Genomic DNA, 6,000 nt, shown 5'->3' with positions numbered 1-6,000 from the left:
TTTTGGTGCTTTGTTTCTACTTCATTCTTGGCCTTTCTGACTTCAGGCCTTTCTTGACAGAATACTCCCACATCTTTTGCTACCTAGGGCTTCCTAAATGTCTATAATCTCTACAGTTACATTGCATTAAGCATTACTTTGCTGAAAAAAAAAAAAAAAATCTATTGCGAGGGATCACATTTTCCTATCTGATGCTCCTATGGACTGTTTCCATTTCCCCAGCTCTCTCGAGACAGGAAGCCCAGCTGTTTGCTTTTTTCACTTCTTTCATTAGAGTTCACACTTTACCTCCAGATACCCTGCCAGAGCAACTGTCTTCCTCCACCAAAACCCTCTAGAGATGTAGAAACATTAGTGATCATGTTAGAAGTACTAATGTGCAGAAACTTACCCTGCCTATGCTGCCTCTTGAGTTCTGCACAGGGCGTAGTCAGTCTCACAGTGCTCCTCTGTCTGCAAATAAAAGAGAGTGGATGAAATAAGAAAGGTTCTGCAACTGCGGGAACATGTTTGTTTTCTCCTTATAAATGCATTTACCAGGCCAACATCCAAATCCAGAGGAGTTTTGCCTGATGAAGGACCTGTCCCAGCGGCACCATGGTTGCTGTCCCTTCAGAAGAAACTGTGGATGCTGTGAGCTTCCCCCATCTCCTCCACCTCTGGGTGCACTATGGGCTATGTGGTCTCTCCCTTATCTGAGAAAGCAAATGGGTTTGAAATAGCATTTTTTATTATTTTAATTAACATTACTACTGTTACTTGGTCACAAAGAAGATTATGGTCCTACCATCCTTGTCACAAAACTTTATGAGAGTCCCTAGAATAGGAAAAGCATCACCTGTCAGGCATCCTCTTTCCTTTACCTTCATTTCCTAAGTGTTTGCAGCTTTCCTTTTCAGGCAATAATATGCTTGATGCAGTCATATTTTTAATTATCTCAGTTACCATTCTGATACTATCATTACTCGCGTTATATGTACTCATATAAATGTAAGCTTATTGTCGAATGGAACTGATGTCAACTTTCAAAATGGATGGTCACTGTAATTATAACAGAAGTATAAACGGAAAATTGCTTTTTAGCCAGCATTATCCTGTCAAAGATTTTATCTCTAACTAGTTAACTTGACAGCTTTACCGAAACTTTGTTATAATTAAATTCTTGTATCACGTAACTGTCTTGTTTGATTTTATTTCATACTACAGTTTTTAATTCATTTAATTAACATTATAGCCTCATTAAGCAATGGTATATTTTTAATGCAGCTCATTTGTAAAACAGATATTAAGCAACATCCTAATGAACCCATTGCATTCAAGTTCTATACAGACTGCACTGTTGCCAGACCCACGACTGAAATTAGACACAGCTTTAGATATTAAAATTCTTGCAAAATAATCTGAAACTGTGACAAGCAGAAGTGGGATAACACATGAAATGTGTAAGTCCTTTGGCAAAGCAGAGATAGCGGAGAGTTGCAGATTGTGATGATGTTTGTGGTCTAGAGAGAGAAAAAAAAAGTAACTTCAGTTAAGACAAACTAACAACTTTCCTAGAAATTTGTTATTTACATATTAGTGTTTTGGTTGGTTGCTTAGTTCTTGTTTGCTTGTTTGGTTTGGGTTTGAGGTTTTTTTAGTCGGTTGGTTGGGTTTTTTTGGTGGTGGTGGTTTTGGTTTGGTTTGGTTTTGTTTTGTGGTTTTGTTTTTGCTTTTGTTTTTTAATTTTTGTTAATAAAAAAGATCTTATAAATATTTTAGCCCAGAAAATGGCAGAACTGAACTATAAAAAAGGTGGCTGAAGACCTGCATAACACATCCTCTGTTGATGTAATGAAGGCTGGAAATAGAAGCCGCTGAGTAATGCGAAGGTGTTAATGTAAGATGACATTCAAAACATGTTTCTCTTTTAACTCCTTTTGAAGAGAGAATTTCCTACCATACATCCCATGGTATTGTTTCATGAATTAACACTTATTATTTGCTGGTTTGAGTTAGGTTTTAAAAATATTTTTTATAAATTGCTTAGTGCAATTTGAATTACATTATATTAAACACAAATAACTAAAGGTAATTATTTAAATATGCACTGGTCAAAGCTCTATGATATTACAAATTATTCCCTTATTTTCTACTGTGGTAATTTTATAGAATATTTTGTCACCTTAATTGAACTCAACCAAAGATTCACAGTAATAGTGAATGTTAGATTCGTTTTTTTAAATGCCTGTGATTAAATGAACTTGCCTTAAGACATCCAAGTATTTTGTTGTGACAGTGTATTAGGCTTTCTCATGTCCCAAAAGTAGAGTGTATTCAATGTTTTGTTTTGATTTGTTTTCATTTTACGTACACACACACATGATAATTACTATAGCAACTGCGTAGATTCTTGCTTTCACTTTGCTCCTCAAACTCTTTGTGAAGAGAAGTTGGTTTGTAACTGACATGCAATACTTAAAAATATCCTCTAGATGACACTGTTTACTGCATTTAGAAGATGTGCAGGCGTTTATAAGAAAAAGCTGTAAATCGAACAAAATACATTTGGCAAGTATTGTTTGAGCCTAAGCCTGCTCTCTTGATGTCAGTGGCCAAGATTTCAGCAGTTTCAGTGAAAACAAGAAGAGCTTCTATATTTATCTATAAAACTAAACAAAAATCTTGAACTTTTCTTTCAACAAAAAGGACCACTCTTTAAAATACAATTGAAATAGCTTTAATTGCATCGTAAGCTATAAAAAGGACTGTGGGAATGCTTTCTAATTGCTGAAACCTGTTCTTACATACACACACATACTTAATTATTCTGTATGGCTTTGTTCAAAAATGACACTGTATAAATATTAATATTTTTTTTTCAACTATTCTTTGTTCCATTATCTACATTCATTTTAGCACACTAAATTTGAGTAATTAGATCAGTTACTGCTATTTAGATGTAAATGTGTTCAAGGAGGGTTAATTACTCTGTAATTCTGATTTTTTAAAAATTAGGATAATGAAGACATTTTCTGACATTTCTCTGACAAAACAAAACAAAACAAAACAACAAAAAAAAACAAACAACAAAACAAAACAAAGCAAAACCAAAACCAAACAAACAAAAACAAAACCAGAAACTCCTCTTATGCCCCTATATAACAGTTCGCAGAAGATATAATTTTGGAAAGTGTCTAGGTAATTTTTACACGACTTGAGCTAGTAAATTAGGTTAGGTTTAGCTCCTGGAAGCCATTTAGTGGTTGAAAAGTCCATGGTCAAGTTGTCTGTCCTCCCTCAAGGGCACCTTGGTTGCCTCTAGAACTTATGAGAAGAGTGAAAAATTCCAGACTGCTCTCTTTCAAAAGAGAATGAGAGGCCATTCTTTCCTTTCAATCTGTCAGAGAAGAAGGAACTGTGACTACCATGGTGATTTACCCATATACGTATGTAGACCATGTAGCTGTACATGTTGCAGCAATATTTTGAACAACTTTTCAATTTGTGCCTTCCTACAAATTCTCTTAAAGAATGAGAGACCCCTGTTTAGGAAATTGAAAGTAACTGCTAGCAGAAATGCTTTCAAATTGCTGGTTACAGACCTCTTAGAAGTGGTAAATGAACCACCAAGAGCACTTGAATCACAGGTTGGAAATCCCTGACAGTTCTCCAAGGAAACAGGAGAGCCAAGATGTTTTTTTTTCCTCTCTGTCCTGTGTGATTTGAGCCTGTCCCAGTAGGGCTTTAACCATAATATCAAAGTAAACAGCATCATCAGGAGATACAGTTAAAACGTTCTTGAGTGTATAAAGACAAAAACTGAGCTATGCCTCCGGGCTAAAGGAATATTAAAACCATTTAAACATAAATTTCAAGGTTGTGTTTAAAAATAAGGTAAAACAATATGCACTGTGTTTTACACAAAGCTCACAAAGCTTGATTTTGTAAGTATTCATTGCTGTGAGGAAAAGCATCTCATTTGTAGATTCTGATGGGACTTGAGGTATGAGTTGCTGACCCAGACCAAGACTAAGATGCTTTTGAGCAGCTACAAAACTACAAGTTCAACATCTCAGAAACTTTAAGTATGTAAACTGAAGCAAGATGTGGAGAAATTTCCTCCAGTTTGACAGAATTTCAGTTCAGACTTTCAGGATTGCATCCTGAGTTAGATGCCTATATTCTGTCCATAAGTTACTTCAAAAAACTAAGATCTTTTTAGATCTGTTTTTGAAATTTTGTTTTTTTAACCTCATATCCTCTCAGTGGTCTTACAGTAGATCTAAGTCATATCAGATCAAACAATATCCCTGTTAATAAAAACAGAATTTGTGACACTATACTTAAAATCAGAGCTGCCTTAGGCTATGTGAGAACACTGACATAATCATTTGTAATCCCAACTTCATACAATTAAAAAAAAAAAAAATTAAAATGAGCCTCATGTCTATTTTGTGGGGACAATCTGGGTTTTCAACATTATTTTTTCTTAATATTGCTAAGATGTGCAGGTCCTGATCCTGAAATGAGTTCTAAGTGTCTTAAAGCCCATGTTCAGGCAGAGCACATTTCTGATCCAAGATCAATTTACTTTTTTCACATGTTCTTAGGAACATTGAAACAGATGATCTTCTGAAAAGGAACCAATTAAACTCAACTTCTGTAGCCTGACTGGAAGTTTATATCCATTTAATTACCAAAAAAAAAAACCAACAAAAGAGACCTTACTCTTCAGCCATTAATGTGTCACTGCCAAAGAACGCCAAGCCTTGTCAGAAGCTTTGACTTTTACCTTACAGCATTTTTACATTAAATGTTTCCAAGTGACAGATGAGGCCAGCTCAACAACCCAGGTAGTTGTTCCATATAGAAAGTACAGGGCACTGACCCATCACAGACCAAACTGGGGTAGCAAACAATTTTTACAATGAAACGGTCATTTTCATTCCTGTTCAAAGACTCAGATTTGAGGACAAACACTTAATAAGGAAGAAAATCGAAGGTTCAAAACTTCACTGGTTCTCTCCCAGTGGTATAGGTATGTGTATAGAGAAAGATGCCCGCTATACCATCTGTGAAAATTATGTATCTCTAGGGCTAGCAGAGACAGTCTTTTCATCCACTTAAATGTAATCATGTTAATAAGAATTTCATGGTTTACGGATTAAAAAAATTCTTATTTCTGTCAGTAATGAACAGCATATTATTGTGCTGAATACAAGTGGCTACTCTCTTATATCCTGAAGTCCTCTAGCACTCACACTCTAAGAAAAAAATCCTGTTCAATGAGATTTCCTACATTTATCAGTCATGAATCAGCTGAACAGTAATCTAAGCCAAGCAATAGCTGAAGTTCACCTTTCAAATGACTGGTGTTTGGTATATGAAGTTTACTAAATTGCGCAGATGTTTTGGGGGATTGACAGCAGTGCAGCAGTGGGAAAAAAAAAAAAAAGGCTTTGTAATTATTACTCCTCACTAGTATGATAATAGCATAGGCAGGGTGGATCTAATTTTACAGTGACTGATATAGTTTGCAAGGTCTGGAAGTAAAAGTCCCCCCAGTTGCAGAAATGAGATAAACTTATCATTTTTGTATTAGGCCTTCATGTGTCTTCTCCTAGTATCACATGCATTTCATATGAGCTTTCAGTCCAAGAAAATCTGTAGGTTTCTTTTTTTATTGCACAAATTTACTGTCTGCAGTGACAAACAGTTACATAGGTATACACTACATGGAAAAATAATGTCTAAATAGGACTCTGAATAAATTTGAGTTACTGTTTTCCAAAATGTCATATCTTGGAAACAAGTATCCTCTCCTCATCACAGGCCTGAGGTTTGCAAGCACAGATATAAGCCAATCAGCCAGAAGGTCTTCAGTCTATCCAAGCTTTAGAAAGATAAAGGGGAAATACAGAGATATGAAAGGGAATCTAAGCACTGATCCCTGTAAACACATCTGAAAATAACTTTCTGGTATATGTCAGAACAAACTTTGCCAGAAAAAAACTATGA

This window comes from Columba livia, chromosome 1 (assembly GCF_036013475.1).
Source record: "Columba livia isolate bColLiv1 breed racing homer chromosome 1, bColLiv1.pat.W.v2, whole genome shotgun sequence".
Taxonomy (NCBI): Eukaryota; Metazoa; Chordata; class Aves; order Columbiformes; family Columbidae; genus Columba; species Columba livia.
Note: the sequence above shows the minus strand (reverse complement) of the source record.